This window comes from Sus scrofa, chromosome 6 (genome assembly GCF_054392235.1).
Source record: "Sus scrofa isolate SSC_HxYL_T2T_F1_AM1 chromosome 6, Sscrofa_HxYL_maternal_Yorkshire_Landrace_v2.0, whole genome shotgun sequence".
In the NCBI taxonomy this organism is placed as follows: Eukaryota; Metazoa; Chordata; class Mammalia; order Artiodactyla; family Suidae; genus Sus; species Sus scrofa.
Genome location: NC_139388.1, coordinates 2,157,115 through 2,181,042, shown reverse-complemented (window position 1 = coordinate 2,181,042; position 23,928 = coordinate 2,157,115). Strand labels below are relative to the sequence as shown.

The window sequence follows — 23,928 nt, the reverse complement described above, 5'->3', positions numbered from 1 at the left end:
TCCTGTGCCAGAGAACTTGAGTTTGTGAAGGCTTTGGTGAAGCACAGTTATCCCAGAGTAGGCTCAGGCTCAGAATGAAGCTGCCGGCCTGCCTGCAAAAGCCAGGGACGGCCCGGGTGTCGCAGGCCACGGTCCCGGTGCGGGGGACGGCAGGAACAATGCTGTCATGTTCCTGAGGAATGTTCTGGACTAGCGAAGAATCTCCTGATGAGCTCCACATTTTAAAATTGGATATATTTATATTCTCTACCCAGATGGAATGTACTTGAGACAGTCTAAGATTTTTGAAGCATTTAAATTTGGTGAAACAGTTGAAAAGCATCATAAAAAGAGACCATTTGTTTGATGAATTTCGGCTTGTAAAATATTCATTGATGAGAAGTTCCCTGACCAGAGGCAAAAACACAGACCCTGCCCAGAAATCCAGGCTGAAAGAGACACAATTTCCACATGGACAAATTAGAACCCAGAAAATCCTCCACGCGGCCAAGCTTGCTCCTGTTTTCCAGGTCTCACAGCACCTGTAGGAAGAGAATTTTCTTAATGAAATATTAACTTTACAGACTCAGTCAAAGGAGCCAACAGTTCTGAATTTTATCCGTCCTGAAGTTTGACACTGAGTGAGGATGATTTATAAACAAACAACACTAGTAACTAACGAAAAAAGACAGTCTTCACAAAGAAGTCCGTGACATTGTAGTAGAGCCAGAGGTACCTCAGAAACTAATTAAAGGCTGTGAATACGGAGCGGGGGCAGTGACTCTGCCTCGTTTTAAAGTTCAGATCATCAATATAGAGATTTTTTTAAGTTTGGAATAATTTATTTTGATAATAGATTTTAAACAGAACTATTTCGTAGACCCACCCTTAAAAAAGTAGAAACGAGAACTAGGTATTTCGAAGAAGAATGTATTTTAGAAATGATTTTCCACCCCCTCTCTTACTCGCTCCAGTGGCTCAGTCTGCTTGTTAAACTGTCACCCTGACAATATTTCATAACATCCCATTTTTGGCAATGACAGTTTTGTTTTCCTTGCTGCTTAAGGGGACAAATGATGTCCAGTTTGTTTTGTACAATTTCCTTAATCCAGCTGCACAAAATACTTAGTGCCTCTTCTATCTTCTTTAAAGTTGGACAGATGAATGCCTGAATGGGTGGGTGGAATGTTGGGGTAATGGATGATGGATGAATGATGGATGGATGAGAGGATGGACAGGTGGATGGGTGGGTAGATGGGTAGATGGATGAGCAGGTGGGTAGATGAATGGAGGGAGTGTGGTGGGTTAATCGATGGGTGGATGGTTGGGTGGCTGGATGGGTGAATGGGTGGGTGGAAGGATGGATGGGTGGATGGATGGGTGGGTAGATGGATGGATGGGTGGGTGAATGGTTGGGTGGGTGGATGGATGGGTGGGTGAATGGTTGGGTGGGTGGATGGATGGGTGGATGGATGGGTGGATAGAAGGGTGGATGGGTGGGTGGATGGATGGGTGGGTGGGTGGATGGGTGGGTGGAAGGATGGATGGGTGGATGGATGGGTGAATGGATGGGTGGATAGAAGGGTGGATGGGTGGGTGGATGGATGGGTGGGTGGGTGGATGAATAGGTGGGTGGATGGATGGATGGGTGGGCGGATGGGTGGATGGATGGGTGAATGGTTGGGTGGGTGGATGGATGGCTGGGTGGATGGGTAGGTGGATGGCTGGGTGGATGGGTGGATGAATAGGTGGGTGGATGGATGGGTGGGCGGATGGGTGGGTGGATGGCTGGGTGGATGGGTGGGTGGATGAATAGGTGGGTGGATGGATGGATGGGTGGGCGGATGAGTGGATGGATGGGTAGGTGGATGGGTAGGTGGATGGCTGGGTGGTTGGGTGAATGGATGGGTGGGTGGATGAATAGGTGGGTGGATGGCTGGATGGGTGGGCGGATGGGTGGATGGATGGATGGGTGAATGGATGGGTGGATGGATGAGTGGGTGGATGGGGGTAGTTTAAACTTCGCTGTAAATAAGAGCATTGCTGATTCTTTGGAGGTGAGTTTTCTTCCTTTCTCAGTCTGAAGCATGTTCCCTTGGTTCATTATAACACAGTCTCCTTATTGGCCATATCCTTTCATGCTATTTCCTGGCTCTGTGAGCCCCTGGTCATCAGGGGAAATGGCAAGAAAACAGGACTGGGTCAGTCCCTTGCTGGGAAGCAGCTAGACTTTGGGTTTCCAGGTGGTGGTTTATGGAAAATCCTTTCTGATTGGACCGTGCATTTGTCCCTTGGAGGCTGGGAGGGGCCAGAGACCCTTTTAGTGAGTCAGGACCACGTTCAGCACCCAGTGTGGCTTTCAGGATGGCTCGGGCCAGTTGGCTGGCCGACGAGACCTACCGCCCGTGTAGTCCTGTGGTCCACAGAGAACCACCGTGGACCAGAATGTTACATCAGAGGGCGTCTTTTATCCACCCTGAGGTCCATGTCCATCCGCTGGCGTCCTGCCCACTTGGAATACCTTCTCCAGGAGGCCTCCCATCTCCTCTCCACATAGAACTCCTCTCTGCCGGCTCCAGGCACCCTGTACACAGCCTGGAAAGATAAACTCATTTTACCACTGACACCCACATATCCCCCACCTGTTTCCCCCGTTAACACGCCACTGCGCACCCTTCGTCAGGCATCTGTCCCTCTCCCCACCCTCTTTTGTCTATTTTTGTATGCATTTCAAAAACAACTGCAAACAGCAGAATGCTTCACCCGCAAATACTCGTGCTCACGTTCCATCAGCTCGAGTTCAGTGTTTATGTTCTGCAGTAAACTTTCCAGGTACAAACTGAGGATGTACCATTTGCAGAATTTTAACGGCAGGGCGCACCTGTGAGCCCCTCCCATCGGGATGTGAAATTTCCCATCCCCCAGGCAGTCCCCGCTTCCCAGACAATCCTTGCCTGCTCCCCTTCAGACAAACACTGATTTTTTTCATCATGAATTAGCTTCTCCTCTTCCAGAATTTCGCATGAACCAGAGTCGGCATTTTTAACTACGGGTCTGTGCTGCTGCCGGGGTGAGGGGTTTTCAAGGGTGGGGCCCTCCGGACAATCGGAACCCACAGGGTATCCCTCCCCTGCCTCTCTGTTATCTATCAAATTGATCTACGGATCTGCAGAGAGAGGGGGTATTTTTAGTCCAAGCACTGTGCGGTTGACAGGTCTAAGCTCGCAGGGCAGGTGGCGGGCTGGAAAGCCAGCCCGGGGTCTGTTACGGTCACGAGGCAGAGTGGTTTCCTCTGGGAGAAGGAACTCGGACTGCTTAGGGGAGGCCACGCGCCTTAGAAGAGTGACCCTACTCCGAGCCAGCTAGCTGGTGGCACACGCCAGCCACATGGACGGAATTCATGGCAACACCCACGCTGGCTCTTGACCAGGCGGTGCGCACCAGGGCCCAGCCGAGCTGACACGCACAGCCAGCCTCGTGCTGAGACCTCCCGCTCCTGGCCTGGTTGAGGATGGGGAAGGCAGTGTCCACGCGTGGGGGAGACCCCCTGAAGGGAGGGCCAGGACCCGGGCTGAGCGCCTCGCCACGGTCACTGGGAGCCCTGCTGGCGGGGACCAGACTGGGGTGGTGGCGCCTGGGCCCCGGGCGCGGCCCGACTGCGTGCAACACCAGGGCTTCTCCGGGCCGCTCTCCTCCGTGAGCCTCCTCCCAGCAGACAATCTGATGATGTTTTAATGAGAATAATATTTGCTTCAAGGACGGACGAACCCAGCCGTGTTTTATATCAGCCCCATGTCTTCCACTGTCCCCCCTCGCTCCACGAGGAGTCTGACAAAACCTGTGATGCCTTTTGGCCCCAAAGGTCCCCCTCCCTGGGCCCCACCCCTCCCAGCCACTTTCATTCTCAGCCCCGTGGGTGTTCCCAGGGGCATGGCAGCCACGGGGAGCTGATTCATATCCAGGGCCAGCATCGAAATACAGTTTTGTAAAAGCAAATGGCCAGTGGGTCGTCTTTCAAATCTTTTTTATAAACCTCCTGCTGACCCTGTTGTTTGAGCCCAGGCTTAACAGAGCCTCGACTTCAAAAGACCAGTGTTTGGTCTGAGACGCAGAAGCTCTGGTGTTGAAGTGGGCACCAGACTTGGTCGAACCCTTCCTGCTGATTTTCAGCTGAGCAGAGCCAGGCGGTGGGGAGACTCAGCTCTGGCAAAGCCGTTAACCGTTTTTTCCCTTTTGTTTTTCAGGCTGACCACAAGCCCTTAGCTGGGACTCCGGGGACCTGCCACTGTGACAGGTAGGGCTCCATGCCTCCCTGCGCCTCCGCCAGTCTTCGATGGCCCAGGGTGTGGCCGTGTCACTTTGTCCAGGGTCCTTTCTCGTTGGTGTTTTCCTCTGCAAAAAAATGGGTGTTGAGAAGGTACTTTGTCTGTCTCCTTCTCCTAGAACTTCATTCATTCAGTCACTCATTCTCTTATTCAGTAGCATTTATTGGGCACCTGCTGTGTAACAGGCTTGTACCAAGGGTTGGGCATGGGAGATGCGAGAATGACACTGCCCCTCGTGGAGAGCCAGGCACACAGCTGTGAGAATACGACTGCAGCTTGTGCTGGAGGGAGGAGACTGTGGGCAGCACCCTGTGTGCTTCCTCTGGCAGGTGGTGGGGACGGAGGTCTGAAGCTTGAGAAGGAAGGGGTGGGGGTAGGGGGGCAGGGGGCGGGGCAGAAGGAAGAGCATCTGGGGCGAGGAACAGAGTGTGCGGGGTCCCTGAGGACCAGGAAGTCAGTGTGGGAGGGTCGACGGGGCGGGAAGACGAGGAGGGCAGGGCCGGCCCAAGCAGGGCTCAGAGGCCCAGGACAGGGCTTGGGTTCCATCTGAAGAGTCAGGAGAAGATGCTGGCCCGTCGGCAGGAGGAGAGGGGCCTGGTCCGGCCGTTGCTGGTGTTGTTGAAGTCAGGTTTGGGGCGTCGTCTCCGTCCGTTAAAGCCTCCCTTCGTGTTGCCCTGTCCTGGGTTGGGCCAGACGCGTGCAGTTGTGTAACCACCACAGCTGAGATACAGAATGGTCCCACTGCCACGCGTCTCTCCCAGAAGTCCCTTCCGACCGCCAGCCCCCGTCTGACTCCTGTCCCTGGAGACGAGTTGGGCCTTTTCCAGTGTCCCCAAAGTGGAAGCAGTGGATGTCCCTGTGTTCTCGTTTGTCCTGGTGCAGCTGACAGGCATGTTGTCACAGGTCCTGGTCGTGCTCCCTGCACGGCCGGGTGGCTTTCCGTCCACCTGCGGAGCATGTCCGGGCGATGCCAGTCCTGGGCGGCCCCCTGAGCGCTGCCAGGAGCCCTTGTGCAGCAGCTGGTCTGCCCCTCTCCCCCCAGCGCCCAGCTGGAGCTCCGTGCGTGTTCGTGGGGACTTCTGGGCTCTACCGTCAGAGCGGACGTGCCGTCGTCCGAAGAGGATCCGCAGCATGTGCACCGCGAGGTGCGGCGGCCCCGTCCGCGTGCGCAAGGCGACCTCGGCGGACCAGGCGGGCGTGCAGAGCCTCCCTGGGCTGGCGTCGCGTCCCTCAGGACAGCCTTGAGCGTCTTCCGTGGCGCAGGTGGCGGGGCCCGGGCTGGGCGCCGGGGCTCCGCGTCCTGCTTCAGCTCAGCTGCCAGCTCGCTGGCAGCCCTGGGCGGGGCCCTGCCCTCTCTTGCCTCCATTCCTGCGGCCGTCGGGGCGTCATGCCTCTGCTGGGCAGAGGGGGCTGAGGCCACAGGGGCAGGTGCCGTGGGGTCGCCGGTCCACCCCGTGGTCCCCGTCCTGGTTCCTGCGGGTTGAGCAACACGCCGTCCTCTTTCACTCTCCGCGCAGCCACCGCGCACCCGGCAGCCAGGCCGACCGTGGCGCATTCGCTGTGACCCCGTTGGTGAGCGGGTTGCTGTCACCCACGCGGCTGCCGTAGTTTCTGTGCTGAGGGCGGGCAGGCGGACGCACGTGCGTCCTTTCTGGAAGACAGGTTTCCAGTCGCCGTCCTCCCGTCCTGCCTCCGCCCGCCCGGCCCCTCCCACAAGCTCCCCGGAGCCTCCAGGCAGTGCTGTTCCCACTTTTTTGCACAAGAGCCTTCGCGTCGTCCTGCGCTCACTCCAGCCACCGGCTGGCCCGGGGCACCTCCTCAGACAGATGCACAGCCTTGCCGTCCCCCGCCACGTGCTCCGGGTCCAAGCCGCGCCTCTCTCACCTGGACAGCAGCAGCGTCTCCCCTTCCCCCTGCCCGGGCCTGAGGTTTATTCCCCAAAGAGTGGCCAGAGTCGTCCTGCGCCCCCTCTCGGAGCCGCCCGCCCCCTGCCCGCCCTGCGCCAGCATCCTGGCTCCCGCCACAGGACCTTCTGGCCCTGACCCCTCTGTGCCCGGCTCTGCTCTCCATGTGCCTCTGCCCCAAGGCCACCTCCTCGGTCGCCTCTGTCCCTGCGCCCTCGTGACCTCCCTTCATGGCACATTGTGCACGTGTTTAGCTTTTATGTCTGGCACCTCTGGAAGGTCACCCTGGGGTTGCAGCGGGTTTGTGGGTCTGGATCCCAGGACCTGGCCTTGGGTCTGCGGGTCTGTGAACCCCTGCTGGACGGAGGGCACGTGGCTGAGGGCGAGAGCTGCAGCGCTTCTGCCCAACCATGGAAAGTGGGTGGGAGGGCAGTGGGTTTTCTGAAACCCCCAGAGGCTCAGCGGGTGGCCCTGGAGGGCACATGTGTCCAGTGGTGAGTGGACTTATACGCGGCTTCTTGAGCCGGGGGCTCCACATGGGGTGGATGAGGGGACCCTTGGTGTGAGAAGAAAATCTGAAACTGCTATGGATTCCTGAATACCAGTCCTAAAATTTCAGGGTATGTGTGTTTAACAACATTGGCAATATAGTGACAGGACAACGTGTGCACTTTATCAAGCAAACGAAATTATTTACAGCTGGAGACGTGCAATGAGAAAAGCAGACTTACCCTAGAGCTGTGCTTCCTAACTGGGGGCGACTTTGCTGCCCAGCTAGGGGTGTCAGGAAAATCCAGAATGCCTGGTGACATAGGCATTTTGGAATTTTGGTTAAACAAATAGGGTTTTTTAAGAGTGTAACTATATCCCAAATATTACTTGGGACATACTTATATGGAAAAATTATTGATTGCTTATCTGAAATACAGTTGGCCTGGGCATTCCGTATTTTTATTTGCTGATTCTCGCAGCCCTGTCTCGGGGGGGGGGGGAGACAGGCCAGTGTCTGGAGCAGGTTTGCTGCCGGCCTGAGGGGGTGCTCCTGGCATCTAGTGGGAGGAGGGGTGCTGCTCAACCCCCCACAATGTTCAGGACGGCCCCTCCCAATACAGAAGGAGTCGCCCCAAGTGTCGTTTGTGTCCACATTGAGAATCCGGGGGGGTGTGGGGGGACTTGGTCGTGGTGCCGGTGGCCCCCCGATCCTTGGGATCCTGGTCTGCTCCGGAACCCCCGCCCGCGAGCACCCCCGGTCACAGTGTTCATGGAAAGTGGCATCAGGGACCCCTTGGTGAGTGGTCCCCACAGGCTGGCCAGGGGACCCAGGGTCTGGCGAGGCGACGGCCATCACAAGAGGCCATTCCGTCCTCTTCCTGTCTCTTAGTTTTCACCCTCCTTTCCCCCCAGAGCGCTCCGTCCACGAGGGTGGAGAGTCCGGGGGGACGCGTCGTCCCCCGAAGGCCGCCCTGCCTCTCCTCCCACCGCAGACCCTTCCGCCCAGACGGGCGCCTCCTCCCCTCGTCCTCGCAGCTTCTGAGTCTTTTTCACTCAATCTAAGTGTCCGGCTTTGATCGCTGCTGGGGTCTGATCTTCTCCACTCGAAGATGCATTTTGTCCGTCGTGCTCCCTGCCGTCGGGTCGCCCTCGGTCACAGCAGGGTCCGGCGTGGGAACGAACGGCGAGGGTTCGGGGCGGCGCCGGCGCTGTTCACATGGAGCCGCGCGGCGTGTTGGATTCCGTTTCTGTTCTGTTTGTTTTCTCTGGGAGTGCGGGGTTTTCTGTGGCTGGTCCCCTGCTTTCCCCCCGAGCCCGCTGTCTGCGTGGGGGGCATCCAGGCGGGAGACACCCCGTGGCCAGGGCTGCCCCCCCGGCCCCCTCCACGCCTCCCTCCGCTGCTCCCCGCGGCCCCTGCCTCGCCCCCCAGACGGAAGCGCCCTTTGTGGAGTCTCTTTCTCCCCTTGGTGCTGCCCTGCCCTTCGCAGCCGCCCAGGGAACAGCACACGGCAGGTAAGGCGCGGGGGCCGCGGGTCTGACCGTGTCCACCTGCCCTCGCGCCCTGCGGCGTGTCCGGCTCTGACACAGTTCCCCTCCAGAGGCTAAAGGCGCCTCCTCGTGGTGCCAGCAGCTGGGTTGCCCCTGTGCCAGACGCCGCCTGATTCCCCATCTTCGTGATGTTCTGGAAACCTCAAGGACCCGTCTTTTCTGACGCCTCACGTGCCAGGCTGCAGCCTGGGTCTCTTCTGAGGAACGCAGCTGCATCTTCCACTGCGACGATTCACAGCTCATTTCTGGGAAGTTAGTTCTAACTGTAACTTTAATTCTTTTTTTTTTTTTTTTTTTTTTTTTTTTTGCCTTTTTAAGGCTGCACCCGCGGCGTATGGAAGTTCCCAGGCCAGGGGTCGAATCGGAGCTACAGCCGCCGGCCTACACCACAGCCACGGCAACGGTGGATCCTTAACCCACTGAGCGAGGCCAGGGATCAAACCTGCGTCCTCATGGATGCCAGTCAGATTCATTTCTGCTGCGCCATGACAGGAACTCCTGTAAATTTAACTTAAAATGTCACTATTTTTGCCTCCGTCTTGTGTGTTCTTCTCTTGGTCAGATTTGGGGCTTTTTGGGTCTGTCCTTTGATTTTAGTATCTTTTCTCACTTTTGTATGTCAATCTCCTTATTTTTAATTCTCTCTTTCTCTTTAAGCTGTTCAACTTTTTGGGAAATTGGCTCAAACAATTTCTTCCTAATTTTCCAGGATACGTTTGGTTTTTGTCTTACAAATACATTTTAAATGTCCAAGTTTTTTTCTTATTATTTGAATAATTCTTCCTTTCTCATAGCAGCCTGTTCTTATCTCATTGATACATCCTTCCCTTCCTGGAAGATGTTAACACTTCCCTCTCTGGAGCGCTCTTCTCTTCCTCGAGTATTTTCCTTCTTGAGGAACCCCTTTTTTTTTTCCCCTTCTCGTCTTCCAGTTTTGGGGTTCGAGTTCCGTCTCTGTTGTGAGGATGTCCTCTCAGTGTTGGGGTTCGGCTGACCACCATTCTTAGGTGATCTGAGCCAGGCCTGGCAAGGATCTGCCCAGGAGGGCAGTGACCCAGGAGCCAGCTCTTTCACGGGAGGGGTCCCCACGTCAGCACCTGTCACCTGAGGTCACCTGGGGTGAGTGTTTTTCTGGAGGTGGGGGGTTCTCCGGTTTCCAGCTGGGTGAGGAGGCTGCCGGCCAGTGAGTGGGGGAAGGGCTGCAGGTCTTGAGCGGGGCAGGCAGCCCAGCACGCCCCTCGCGTTGGCTCTGGGTTCCCCGACTGGGGAACATCCCCTGCTCGTGCTGTGTCTCCACGGATGGGACGTTGGGAGGAAAGGGGACAGAGGGGCTCCCCATCTCCCCCCACACCCCCACCCTGGGAGGGGGGCTCCTGGGTCTTCACTTCCTGAGCCACTGGCAGGCTCCCTATGTGAGCGGTACCCCCTCTGTGGGCGCTGGAGGTTTGAGCCTCCCAGTGCCGTTCTCGGCTGCTCGCACCCCTGCCTTCTCTCTCGTGCTCCGTCTTCCGACGGCCGAACCGCCTCTTGCCTCTGCTGCTCCTGCCGGGCTCGAACCACCCTGTCCTCTGCCTGCGCTCTGCTCTCAGTAAAGGGCCGAGAAAGATGGTGTGCGTTTGGTCAGCCACGTGTAGCTGGACGCTGCAGAATGCTTTCCCGCATTCCCAGTTCCAGCTCAGAGAGGGTCTCATCAGTTCCGCTCGACTCCAGCACCTCCCGCAGCTGCTGGTGTCTGTCCGCTGGAGGAGGAGGAAGTCCTGGGCGGCAGCACCTAGCGTCGGACCACAGTGTGTCCTTGTCACCTTTAATCACAGTGTGTCCTTGTCACCTTTAGCCACAGTGTGTCCTTGTCACCTTTAGCCACAGTGTGTCCTTGTCACGTGTAACCACAGTGTGTCCTTGTCACGTTTAGCCACAGTGTGTCCTTGTCACGTGTAATCACCGTGTGTCCTTGTCACGTGTAATCACAGTGTGTCCTTTTCACGTGTAATCACCGTGTGTCCTTTTCACCTTTAATCACAGTGTGTCCTTTTCATGTGTAATCACCGTGTGTCCTTTTCACGTTTAGCCACAGTGTGTCCTTTCCACGTGTAATCACCGTGTGTCCTTTTCACGTGTAACCACAGTGTGTCCTTTTCACCTTTAATCACAGTGTGTCCTTTTCACGTGTAATCACCGTGTGTCCTTTTCACGTTTAGCCACAGTGTGTCCTTTCCACGTGTAATCACCGTGTGTCCTTTTCACGTGTAACCACAGTGTGTCCTTTTCACCTTTAATCACAGTGTGTCCTTTTCACGTGTAATCACAGTGTGTCCTTTTCACCTTTAATCACAGTGTGTCCTTTTCACGTATGATCTCATTGTGTCCTTTTCACGCTCCCTGAGGATGGGTTTTTTTGTTTGTTTGTTTGTTTGTTTTAAGCAAATGATACTGGTTTCCTACTGGAGGCAGTGATGCCAATTTCTTTTTAAAATAAATTTAGGTATTTTTAAGAAGTGAATTGATTCTGGAGAGGGAGGTTAAGGGAATGACAGGGTAGGTGTTGTGGAGGGTTGGCAGAGGTCACGAGGGAGGTCGTGACCAGCTGGTGTTCGGAAACCACCTTGACCAGAGGCTGGGCAGACCTGGCTCCTGCCCTGGCTCCACCTCTCAGGGTGGCGAGCCCACCTGCCTCCTGTCCCAGGGTCGCCATGAGAAGTAAGTACAGAATTGATACGAAGTGCTGAGCTGGGTGCATCTGGAGGTGTGGGGGTGAGTTTTAGCGATCACTGCCCTGCGAGCTTGGCGACAAGTACCCGTGCCCATGCCACCCCTGACTTCCGAAGCAGGACACCTGCCCAAACTCCCCAGGGGGAGGTCGGACTCACAGTGTCGGCTTCACATGCGCACACCTAATGATGCTCAGAGCAGTGTGCCCGACTCCTGTCACCAGGCACAGCGTCTCCATCACCCCTGCTCACTGTGGCCCTCAGGTGGGCCTCGGAAAAGCAGTCACCGTCTGTGGTTAAGGGAGCAATTGCAGGCCGTTTACAAGCTGGGGTAAGACCTGCAGCTGTCCTACTTCGGGGAAAAAGCCCCTTTATCCTGAGTTTGTGTCCCTTTTATTATTTGATGAAATGACAATGACAGTAGAAGGTCATGGATTTTAAGACTTTTATTTAAAGTGTAGAAATAAAAAATGATCAACTCTACATTAGACCAAAAAAAACCTCTCCTGAAAATGTTATTGACCCTTGGTCAGCATCTGATTCTGGCCCATGTAGAGTAAGAGGAAAGGGAAGGGCCTTCCTGCTGCAGACAACTTGGGAACTGGGTGGAGTGGAGCAAGCACAGCTCTCACACGCTGGCTGACAGATGGTGCAGGGACACACAGGGCCTGTGACAGCGGCAGCTCACGGCAGGGAGGGGACGGGAAGTAGAGGTGACGAGGGAGAGACCCTGGTGTTGGGGGAAGCCAAAGTGGCACGACGTTCAGGGCAGGGTCCTGGGGCAGAGAGAGCTGCCGAGCCCCGGGGTCGGGGCCGAGAGCGGGTGCGTGCGCGTGTGCAAGGGCGTGACAGGCGGCTGGGGGAAGATCTGCCCGAAGGAGCCGGCAGAACCGTCCTTGGCGCCCTTACCAGGCTGAGGACAGTTTGTGTTCACAACAGTCAGGGTGGAAAGACCTTAGAATACGCTGGGCGTCGGTGGAATCCTCCAAGTCCTTTCTGAATAATGGTGATATGTTAGTTTTAGCCTAAGTCCGTTCTGCACCCACCCTGACAACACTGAAGCCTAAGAAGAGCCTAACTGATTCCAAATAACTCAAAACAGCACACCAGAGTGAAATCCAAGACTGTTTAAAGGAGCCCCACAAAAGCCAGGAAGCAGCATTGAGCAGTCACAATGCCTGGCATTCAGTCAAAATTAACCATGCATGCAAAAAAAAAAAAAAAAATCAGAAAATTCAGACCCCAAATCGGGGGTGGGGGTGGGGCTCAATCCGTAGGAAGGTACCCAGACGTGGCAGAGATGATGGGATTCACAGACAAGGACGTTACAGTAGCTACTAAAAAGTGTTCCATACACTCAAGAGAGAAGGATGACAAATAAGAAGAGAAATGAAAGAAAGAAAAAAGTCACAAATGGAACTTTGAATTGAAAATTTTGCATCTGAAGGGAAACGTACGCTGGATAGAATTCACAGCGAACATTGCAGAATCAAAGACGAGTGAGCATGAAGCCATAGAAACGATTTAGCTCAGAGCACTGAGAGAAAAAGACAGAAAACAAAATAACAGAACCATGGTGACCCACGGGATAGCGTGCAGTCTGCTGGCCTCGGTGTCGGGGGAGTTCCAGAAGGACGAGAGGCGGGGACGAAACCTGTTTTGAAGCAATGCCCAAAAGCTTTCTGAATTTGGTGGAAATTAGAAGCCCACAGATCCAAGGAGCTAAATAAGCCCTCTGTGGAATAAACACTGAGAAAGCCACATCAAAGCTTATTATAAACAAATTGCTGGAAACCAGTAATAAAAAGAAATCTTAGAAACAGCCAGATAAAAATGACACATTGTGGACAAAGATCCAGAACCACGAGGGACAGCAGACCTCTTGCCAGAAACCATGCAATCCAGAAAACAGTGGGGAGGAGTTCCCGTCGTGGCGCAGTGGTTAATGCGTCCGACTAGGAACCATGAGGTTGTGGGTTTGATCCCTGGCCTTGCTCAGTGGATTGAGGATCAGGCGTTGCTGTGAGCTGTGGTGTAGGGTGCAGACACAACTCGGATCCCTTGTTGCTGTGGCTCTGGTGTAGGCCGGTGGCTACAGCTCCAGTTGGACCCCTGGCCTGGGAACCTCCATGTGCTGCGGGTGCAGCCCTAGAAAAGGCAAAAAGAAGGAAGGAAGGGAAGAAAGAAAACAATGGGGAAGCATCTTCTCAGTGCCGAAGGCGGGGCGGGGCTGTCAGCAGTGTTATTAGACAGTGGGAATATCGTTTGACGTTGGAAAAAAGTGGAGACTGTTTCAGACCAACAAAACTGGTAGAATTCATTGTCAGCAAATATGCTTTACAAGAAATGTGAAAGGAAGTTTTCCAGCAGAAAAAAAAAAAGGATCCCAGATGGAGATTTAGGTCTTCACAAAGCAAGGAAGAGGGCCAGAAATAGTAATTAAAGAGGAAAATGTAGAAGATAGTCTTCTCATTTTCACATCGCCTGCAATGGTATTTCACTGTATAGAGCAAGAAGAAGAAGAACATGGTTAGGGGAGTTCCCGTCGTGGCGCAGTGGTTAACGAATCCGACTAGGAACCATGAGGTTGCAGGTTCGATCCCTGGCCTCGCCCAGTGGGTCAGGGACCCGGCGTTGCCCTGAGCTGTGGTGTAGGTCACAGACGTGGCTCGGATCCCCGCGTGGCTGCGGCTCTGGCGTAGGCCAGTGGCTACAGCTCTGATTGGACCCCTGGCCTGGGAAGCTCCATATGCCACAGGTGCGGCTCTAGAAAAAGGCAAAAAGACCAAAAAAACAAAAAACAAACAAAAAAGAATATAGTTAGGGTTTATAGTTCACGTGGCAGAAAAACCCATGACAATAGTGGAGGAGAGAAGGGGGGTCCCAGGAGTATACGGTCGCGTGATTCTTCCAGCTCGTGTGACACGGGATCGCGTTATGGAAGGTGGCCAAGTGAAGAACATCCAGTGCAAACCGAACAGTTAAGGGGCGACTGACAAGCCCATAGTGGGGATCAAGGAGGGTAACTGGTACGAAACCCTCAACTCATCTGAAAGGAAGGCGCATTAAAGGGCACACGGGCAAGTCGGACCAACACGGAGGCAGCTCTGAGCAGCCGTAGCAAGATGACGTTAAATGTAGCCTAACGTTCGGAGTGAGGACGGAGACTGCGAGATCGCAGAGACGCGAGGCCAGGGAAGTGCTGCCCGAAAGGAGCTCAGTTTAAACAGAGAGCCGCAAGCAGGCTGACGTGAAGAGGGTGGGAAGAGATGGGCCCCAACCAAGGGAGAGGGCAGAGGCTGTACCAACACCAGACAAAGCAGATGTCACAGGTAAGAGGAGTTCCAGGGACACAGACGTCTGCTCACCCAGATAACGGCACCAGTTCATCAGGAGGACACGCGTTCTGAAGGTGTGTGCCCCCACAGCCGCGTCCGGGCACAGGGCGGAAGAACTGGCACAGCCAAAAGGAAGATGCAGACATGGCAGTTGTTGCTGGCGGCTTCCTTCTGGGGCCCTCGGGGTCCAGCCCCAGCAGAACCCACAGGAGGTGTGTTCTTAGCGTGAGGATGAGACGTCCATTCATGCAGCTGTGGGGGCTGCAAAGCAAGGGTGGCAACAGGTGGACGGGGGCGCAGGCAGTGCTGCCCCTCACGGGACGGATTCCTTCTCTCCCTGGGGACGGCTCCGCCCAGCTTTTACGGTCTTCTACGTCAGGAATCATCTGGAAGTCAGCTGATTAGGGACCGTGAGCCCTTGTGCACCATGCACCCCAGCAGCATGCAGAGGAGTGTTTGACTGGTTGGCTGGGGAGTGAATCCCAGCAACGCAGACGTGCCAGGAAGAAGCATCACAACCCTCCCCCAACAACCAAGCAAACAAGTAGAAAATCAGGGACACGGAGCCCTTGGGAAACGTCATTGGTTACTTTCACCTAGTTGGCACCTGCAAAACTCTGTACCCAACGGTGGTAGAGCGCAGCTGGACCACATGCTGGGCCGTAAAATAGATCTCAAGACATTTAAGAGGATTAAAACCAGGACTCCCGTCATAGCGCAGTGGAAACGAATCTGACTAGGAACCATGAGGTTGCAGGTTCGATCCCTGGCCTCGTTCAGTGGGTTAAGGATCCGGTGTCGGTGTGGCTGTGGCTGTGGTGTAGGCCGGTGGCTACAGCTCCGATTAGACTCCTAGCCTGGGAACCCCCATATGCCGCTGGTGTGGCCCTAAAAGGACAAAAGACAAAAAAAATTTTTTTTTAATTAAGATTAAAACCATACAAAGTATGTTTTCTGATCACGAGGGGTTAGTTGCAGAGGGGTCAGGAGACTTCGCCAAGACCAGGCAGCTGGGAAGTGGTGGAGGGAGGGTTTGAACAGAGCCCTTTCTCGCTTTTAACGATGCTCCACTTCCTACTAACCCAGGCTGCCTACTCAGCCCCGGGGATGCCAGAAACGCTGGCACCTAGCACCGATTGCGTCGCGTCAAATGCTTGCGGTTGCTGAACAGAGTTCAGACCCACGTCTGTCACCACACGGGGCCTTGTGTGCTCCACCCCTGGAGGTTTTGTCTGCAGAGGCGCCAGGATGAACTGACCCGGCTGGCGTGTCTCTCCGAGAACACGGTCGATTAGACCTGGCACCTCACAGGGGCTGGCTGGGGAGCCGGTGTCCTGTCCATCAAGCTTCAGAGGCGTCAGAGACTTTGTTCCGAGATGCCGAGGAGCAAGTCCCAGGGCCGTCCTGTCCCCTCCCGGCACTGCCACAACCTCTCCAACAGAACCTGGGTCGGTGGAGGCGGCAGTGCCCGAGCCAGGCAGGGAGGTTCCCACATGTCCGTCCCTTACGGAGTAACAGAGCACGTCCTGCTCCAGAAGGTCCTGGGCTTGGCCCTCACAGCCAGAGCTGAGGGAGGAGGGAGACGGGGAGACTGACTGTTGTCACTGCGTCCCTGAGCCCTGGCCGGCTTCTGAGCTGCCTGCTGGCGGTCCAGCCGTGAGCTACCAGTCCAAAGTCTGGCACGCATCTCCAGCCTCACCGTCTTGCTTACACTCCTCTGCTTTTGTAGTGAGCTTGGGGCAGGAGCAGCTTTGGAGAAAAGAGTCGATTAAATCCAAACAGATGTGACGTGCAGTACACATCTGACCCGTGGGCGATGAGATGGTGGGTTGCCAGGCGCTGCCCTGAAAGTGCTGGCGCATCGGGGCCTAGCTCGTGCCCATGCAGCCTGTGGCAAAGGAGGTCTAATTTTGGAACCGTGCGAGCGTTTCCGAGGCCACAGAAGTGGCAAAGCAAAGGAGAGGCCTTCCTGGTGCTTATCTGGTGATTGACAGGTGATAATGTTTTGCTGGAGCAGAAACATTTCCGGACTAATTTATTCCTCCAGTCATCTGGGTTAAAAGGGGGGCGCGGGCCGAGGGCGAGAAGGGAGCCCACCGAGAGGGCTCCGCTGAGCTCGTTCGCCAAACCGCACACGCCGTGTGCCCAGCTCTCACAGCGAAAACGAGACGTTGAACAAATCACAACAAATGCTCACACTGTTTACTGGGCGATGGAGGGTCCGACTCGGTGTAACTCGTGGAATTTCCTCTCTCCCTCCTGTCTCCCTCTCCCGCTCCCCAGCCTCCTCCCCGCTGGCAGACGAGCTTGTTTTTCTTGCCATGTGAGTCCATCGAAATCAGAACGCTGCTCGCTCGCTCGAGACAGGAAGCCACGTGTTCCCGGGGGCCTCCGGGGGCGGGGAGGTGTCGTGGCCGTGCTGGCTCTCGGCACCCAGCGGCGGGCTGTGCCCCCACACCCCGCTTTCACGCCTCCCGCCAAGGCGGGGCTTTTTCATTCCAGGGACGCGAACCCACTCGCTGAATCCTTTCGGCACTTAAACCGAGTTTAAACTGCTGCCTGGCGCGCGCCTCACGGAGACGGGCTCAATGGTTGGCATCCTCCACTTCTGCGGCACCACAGTCTATCACCTGGGCCGCAGGGGAACTCGATGCTGTCTCTTCTCTCGGAGGAATCTGCGACGTTTCGGTCCTGTTCCGTGGACCGAGCCCTCCCCCCGCCACCCCTCCCTGAGCCGCGGGACGCAGCAGTGGAGATGGGGGGGGTGCAGGATGGGCCTCCGGCCTGGGCGGGAGGAGGGAGGGACTTGGGGGAGACAGCCGGGGGAGGGATGGGGAAGTCTGGGGGGGTTCTGGGGGGTGGGCTGTGACCCCCGGGCAGGGAGAGGCGGCCAGTTGTGGCTCTGAAGGCTGGGGGGAAGGAGCTGTGCCCCGGGCGGCACCAGCTCCCAGGACGGGTGGGCCCCGCACGAGGGCACCACCGTGGCACAGGAGCACCATGGCCTGCTTCCCACCCTTAAGCGGGCGCCCCAGTTCACCACCAGCGGGTAGAGTGTGAGATGAGCTTCTCCTTCCGCCTGTGTTCAGCTGACCCGGCGCCTGGTTTCTCAGGAAGCGCATAGACCTGCCGAGTCACAGAAGCAGACACAGTGACGTCTTGTAAAACACTCTCGACAGTGTTTCGTGTGGACGGGTTTTCCCGCGTGTTGGGTTTGCCTGGAACGGAGATGGACCACGAGAAGCGGTGTTGGGCCAGACCTGCCGGCTCGGCTTGGCCCAACGGGGGCGCTGACCGCTGTCATCAGACGCCACCTTGCCGCGGTCACACCCAGGTGGCCTCTGTCTCCGCAGACCCGCTCGCTCAGACGCTTGCGGTGCGTCAGGGCTGCTCCTTGAAGCCCACCCCCCACCGTGGCACATCCACCTGAGTGTTAGCTCCATGGCCTCGTTGGCAGGTGTGTTCACGGCAGCGGTTCTTGGCGCGGTGGGCATCACCTGGGAACTTGTTGGGAATGCAGATTCTCAGGCTCTGCCCCAGATTGGCTGAGTCGGAAACTCGAGGGGGGAGGGGCCAGGCCGCCTGCCTTTTAACGAGGCCCCCATGTGACTCCGACACCGTTCGGGAACCTCTGAGGGCTTTTGGAGCCCTCGGCTTGAGGTGGGTGAGTTTTATGGAGGTGAATTACATCTCGATAAAGATCTCAGACATACGCACACGGAAACAGACGACGTGAAGCAAAAACTGTAACTGTCTGTGGGGTTTATAGCATGTCGAAGTCAAAATGTGACAACAGAGCAACAAGGACAGAGGAGGAAATGGGAGCATCTCTGTTTCAGTGAAGTCACTCCACTGCGTGTGACAGGATCCGAAGACAGACTCTAACAAGTTCAAACGACGTGTTTTAAGCCCTAGTGCAACCACTTGACAATAGAAGAAGGGGCATAAACAGTAAGGCTGTAGCAGAGATAAAACAGGATCGTAAAAATTACTCAGTTCTGTAGAGCGAGGAAAATGGCCGCAGAGTTTTAAGAACAGATAAGACAAATTGGAAAATTAGTCGTGAGACGATAGATTTAAGGTCAACTTCCCAATGAAGAGGCAGACATTATAAGACTGCCCAAGAAGTTCCCTTGTGGCTCAGTGGTTAACAAACCCAGCTAGTATCCAAGAGGACACGGGTTCCATCCCTGGCCTCACTCAGTGGGTTGAGGATCTGGCATTGCTGTGGGCTGTGGTGTAGTTTGCAGATGTGGCTCGGATCCACATCGCTGTGGCTGTGGCTGTGGTGGAGGCCAGGAGCTGTATCTCCAATTTGACCCCTCGCCTGGGAACCTCCATATGCTGCACATGTTGCCCCAAATAAGCAAAAAACAAAGAAAGAAAGAAAGAGTTTAACATAACGTAGGTGGAATGAAAGTACATACAGACAGAGCTATACATGAAAATGCAAATCAAAAGCCGGCCAGCGTAAAGAGGTCAGCCTCGAGTGAAGCGGACAGCAGAACAGGGAGTGTGAGCAGAGGTGAAGACGGACATTTGATGGTGATTCACGGGTCACCTGCAGGAAGACGTCGCACCTGGACGTGCACACACACAAGGAAGGACAAGTAAAGCAGGACGAGAGGGGCCCGGAGGCTGGGGGACCCGGCATGGTCATCGCTGCAGTGCGGCCTCAGTTCCGGGCCTGGGAACCTCCGCATGCCGTGGGCACAGCCAAAAATAATAACAATAAAACATTTAAGAAATAAAAGCGAAAAGCATACGGTAGAAATAGAACAGCCCACAAGTGTAGTTGGAAACTTCAGCGTGTGCGTCTGTGAGTTCTGGAGCAAGTAGACAGAACATCCGTCCGGCCCCGAAATCCCCCGAAATCCCGGTCACAGCGTCATCCGCGCTGATCGGGTCGACACTTACCCAACAGTCTCCCCGGCGCCAGCAGAAGACACCTTTTTTTTTTTACGTACACACGTAAATATACGGGTGGATATTAGACAACTCCTAGAGCAAATCATAGGCTGAACAAAGTTTGACGTAAATCACAGCGGTATCTTTTTGGATCCATCTCCTGAGTAATGTAAATAAAAACAAAAATTAACCAATGGGACCTAATGAAACTTAAAAGCTTTTGCACAGCTAAGGAAACCATAAGCAAAATGAAAAGACTGCCTATGGACTGGGGGACAATATTTGCAAGCAATTAATTTCCAAAATATACAAACAGCTCATGTGGCTTAATATCAAAAAACCAAACAACCCAATCAAAAAATAGGCAGAAGACCTCCGTGTCCAAAGAAGACAAAGAAGTGGCCAAAAAGCACATGAAAAGATGCTCAGCATCACTAGTGATTAGAGAGATGCCAATTAAAACCACCGTAAGGGGCCCCGTGACACCGGCCAGCATGGCCGTCATCAAAAAGTCCACACACAATAAATGCTGGAGAGGGTGTGGGGAAAAGGGAACCCTCCTACTCTGCTGGTGGGAACGTCATCTGGTGCAGCCACTACGGGAAGCAGTATGGAGGTCCCTTAAAAATCTAAGTACCGAGTTGCCATGTGATCCTGCAATCCCACTGCCAGGCGTCTGTCTGGAGAAAACCATTCAAAAGGATGCAGGCACCCCCGCATCGACAGCTGCACTCTCTACAGTGGGCAGAGCTGGAAAGAGCCTCAGCGCCCACCTGTGGAGGGCCACACAAGACGTGGTCCATGCACACACTGCGAAGTGAGCCGCTTCGACCCGCTCTCCTAGTCACATGTACACTTAACATGGGATCCAGCAGCTCTGCCTCTTGACGGCTGCTGGGGAGAAACGGAAACTTATCTTCCTGCAAAACCTGCGCAGATGTTTATAACAGCTTTGTTCGTACTTGGCGGAGACTGGAACCGACCCAGTGCCCATCAGCTGGTGCCCAGATGACCATGGAAGTAGGAGGGACGGCACGTGGGTGTGCCCGCGTGGGTCTCAGGGGTGCTGTGCCGCGTGGCCCAGACCAGAATTCCCACACCAGAGCGTCTCACCTGGGACGGTGAGAGCCCAGGGACGGCAGAGAGGGACCTGAAGTCCCCCAGGTGGCAGGGCCCGTGTGCCAGGGGCAGGTGTTCTATGTCCGGGCTGCGGCGGGATAGCCTCGCCATGCACACTCGGTGAAATTTACCGTATGCGGATCCACCTCGTGAGACCTGGGTTTAATCACGGCATGTAGTGTTAGCAGAGGACCTGGCTGTAGGTGTTTGGTCAAAAGGGGCCCAGCCCTGCAGCCCACCTGTCTGTTTGGGGAGGAGGGAGAGTCGTCCCTCAGGAGGCGGGGACCCGTGGGCTTGGCTGGAAGGGGGCACGCCGGGCAGAAGCCCTGCCTCCCCCAGGTGCTTGCGCTGCTGCCTGGAGCCGGCGCTCTGCCCCAGGCCCTGTGCCCCAGAACTTCCTTCTGCAGGTGCCACCCCTCTGCCCTGCCTGCGAGGCTGCACGAGGCGCCAAGAGCGAAGGGGCCCAGCTCCTGAGCCTGTCGTCGCAGGCAGCATGGAGGTCGGAGGCTGGCGGCGTTGGGGGAGGGACTGAGTGTTTGAGGTTTTGTCCACCTGCCTGCCCCTGAGGGCTCACCTGTTATCATGCCAACTTGTTTTCCCAAAAGTGCCAGCCCTTCTCCCCTCCTGCCCAACTCTGGGGCATACACGGTGCCATGTGGGAAGCAGGGCTCGCCCTGTACCACCGTCAGACCACCATGTCACGTGTCCACAGGGGGACAAGCCCGTGCCAGGTGGCCGTCCTCCCTGCCCACCAGGGGGAGCCGCAGGCCTCCATGCCCCACTCCCTCCTGGGACCCAGGCCATTCTATGGTGGCCCTGCCACCTCGTGGGGCCCCAGCCCGGCAGCGGGGGGAAAAGGGCCCCGTCTCCCTGCCATGCAGGATCGGAGGGTTGACATCCCCAGTGGAGCCGCGGTCCCACTGGAAGCTCCCTTTGGAAAGTGGGAGGCATCAGCTCTTGAACGTATGCTCTCTGCCACCCCCCAGAGGTGCAGCCACCTAGAGAGCTCTTCTAGCAGGAGCCTGGAAAGAAAAGGGCAGTTTTCCTTGGCCGTGAGCTCTCAGTTTCCTCTGCTTTGGCTTCGGCGGGTCTCCCTGCCCTCCACTCGCTGCCCAGCCCGGTGTGGGTGCTCAGGCCGTGGTCCTGCTGCAGCAGGCAGGGCTGGCACCCCTGTCACCTCCCCAGCTCAGGTTGCAGGCACCTCTCACATCTGCAATAAAGCGCCACTGTTTACACAAACAAAATGACCAGTGATGAAAGAAAAACCCCTGCCAGCACACAGACAGCATTTCTGAGCGTGTGCAGAGCGCCCGAGGCCTCCTTCAGCGATGCTGTGAACAGAATCTTGTCCTTAAGCAAGAGCTGCTGATGGCGTGTGGAGGGGACGCCTCTCTCGCTGGCCCTCGGCTCCTGCCTGCCTGGGGCTGGGTTTGTGCCAGGTGTGCATGCGTGCGCGCACACACACACATGCACAGTGCCCGATGCTCATGCATACACACGACACACACACACAGACCTGTGGACACACACTCGCTCCCACGCCCACTCTCGCTGGAGTGGCCCTCGGATTGGAGGAGCCCTGCAAGCCGCCTGGACTCAGAAGCGGCTCCGCCCACGGCAGATGCAGTTGTGCTTGTTTTCTGCTGTTGAGATGGTGATGATGAAAGCGGATCAGACTCCAGGGCCCAGAGGCAGGAGTCCGGGCTGGCCGGGGACCCCCTCCTGCGAGGACCAGCTCCCACTCCAGGCCCCTCGGGGTTCCACATCCCAGGGCGTCTCTCCGGGTGGGATGCGGGATCTGCCAGACTGGGTCATGCTGACCGGTGTCCAAGCTTGGCCTCTGCCCCGTCCTTATGAATCAGCCCGTAATGGGAGGCCCTGTGCTTCACCACAAGCCCCTGGAAACCAGAGCTGCGGTTCCCTGGTGGCCCGGGAGCCAGCATGTTTGCAGGGAGGTGAGCCAGGCGTGTGTCACGTGCCACAGAGCCGTTTCTGGCCCCGACCGCTCGTGGAGTGCTTGCCGTGGGCTTGCCGGCTGCCTTTCTCCCAAAGCGCACTGGGTGAAGAGGCAATGGCTCTGAAATGTAAGGGCGAGCCCCGCCACACCGCAGACACGCCAGGGGCCCCTTCTACCAGTGCAAAGGCATGGGCTCCTGGCAGTGCCTGCCGGGGTGCAGGGGCTGCGTGCAGCCGGGGCCCCTGCTGGCAAGAGCAGCAGTGGAATGCACTCCTCCCTGGTCGGGCTGGCCATGCGGTGGCCCGAGGACTGCAGGAAGCGGCTGTGACAGAGTCCAGGGGAGCTGCTGGTCCCACCAGCTGTGGGGGAGCCTGGACTTTGGACATGCAGTGTGACTGCCCAGGGCAGGGTGGGGGCTCCCGGGGGGGCAGGGCGTGGGAGGCGCCCTCCGTCGTGGGGAGGAACCCGTGGATGTCTGGCCCAAGCTCAGCTCCAGCTGAGGCCTCTGCGTGAGGCGCCCGGGCGCCCGGCCCTCCCTGTAGGAGAGCCATCACAAGGGGCGGGTGTGGGCGCCCCGTGGGCTCGCGCTGGCCTGGCGTTGCCCGGGGGGTGCAGGCCTCAAAGCTGGGAGCCTCTCCGTGCTTTCTGGGCTCCCCGGAATCCCAGCATGCTTGGTGCCCCTGGGGCACATGGAGCCTGGCATCGCTGCAGGCGCCCGTGCAGCCTGAGAGCCCACGCGCTCTGTTAGCAGCCAAGCTGTCTTCGGTGCGACCAGGTCGCGTGAGCGCGGGAGGAATCTCCAGGTCTCCTAAGGGCAGGGCCAGGTCATGCCAGTTAAAGGCACGCCTGCCTCACTCGGTCGGGCGAGGCTTTCCGTGGAAGCTGATTACCTATCATCACCCCAACAAGGACCCCCCGAGTTTATTGAGGGTTTTTTGGTCTTGAAGACGTCTCTGTAAATTGAACCTCAGAAATGCTGAGCGAATCCCAAATGTGGTTTATAGAAGTTTGAAGTAGTCCAGCTTAATTCCAGATTGCCTGCGCTGTTTTTTTTTTAATGTCTGTGAAATTAAAACCAGACAGATGCTTTATTAAAATGCAGTGCCCAGTGCTCATTTTTTTCCCAGGGCTGGTGTAAGCGGTCCCGACCCTGCTGGTTTCCCCGCGTGTTTGTCTTGGAGCGCCTCGGATCCGCGCATCCTCTTCCCTCCCCCCCCCCCGGGGCCCGGCCCCCTTCTCCCCAGCAGGGTCTCGGGAGGGGGCCTGGGCCGGGAGGCAGGGGCGGGGGTGCCGCTGGGGTCTGTTTCCCAGACCGTCCTGCCGGGGCCGCGGCCTCCAGCCCGCTGGGCTCTGCCTCTCGCCGTCCCACGTGGTAGCGCCGGTCGGCTGATTCCCTCTCACTGTGGCCGAGCAAACCCTGAGGGCTCGCAACCCCGCTCCCCTGCCTTGGTGCAGCTGCTGCCTGTCCCCACCGGCCCCAGGCCCCCGCCCCGCCCTCGCGAGGCCTGTTCCTGTCGCAGGGCTTCTGGGACACTGCCCCCACCCCGGACACCGAGGCTCGCCGGCTCCCCGAGCTCCCGTGTCTCTGTGTGGCTTCGGTCTCTTCCCCGGGGGACCATCTGTTGCCTGTTTGGTGCAGACCTGGGGGTCAGG

At 56.6% G+C, this 23,928-nt stretch overlaps 1 long non-coding RNA gene across 3 annotated transcripts in view; it reads left to right on the top strand.

Moving 5' to 3' along the window:
- LOC146402139 (uncharacterized) overlaps positions 1–23,928 on the top strand; it is a 115,192-nt gene that overhangs the window by 40,097 nt on the left and 51,167 nt on the right. Inside the window, exons 2-3 of one of the 3 annotated variants that reach the window (XR_014805283.1) lie at positions 4,224–4,273; positions 9,181–12,182. This is a non-coding gene — a long non-coding RNA (uncharacterized LOC146402139). Of the gene's footprint in view, positions 1–4,223; positions 8,501–9,180; positions 12,183–23,928 lie in introns of those variants that run through there. The other 2 variants (XR_014805282.1, XR_014805284.1) reach the window with 2 other exon arrangements.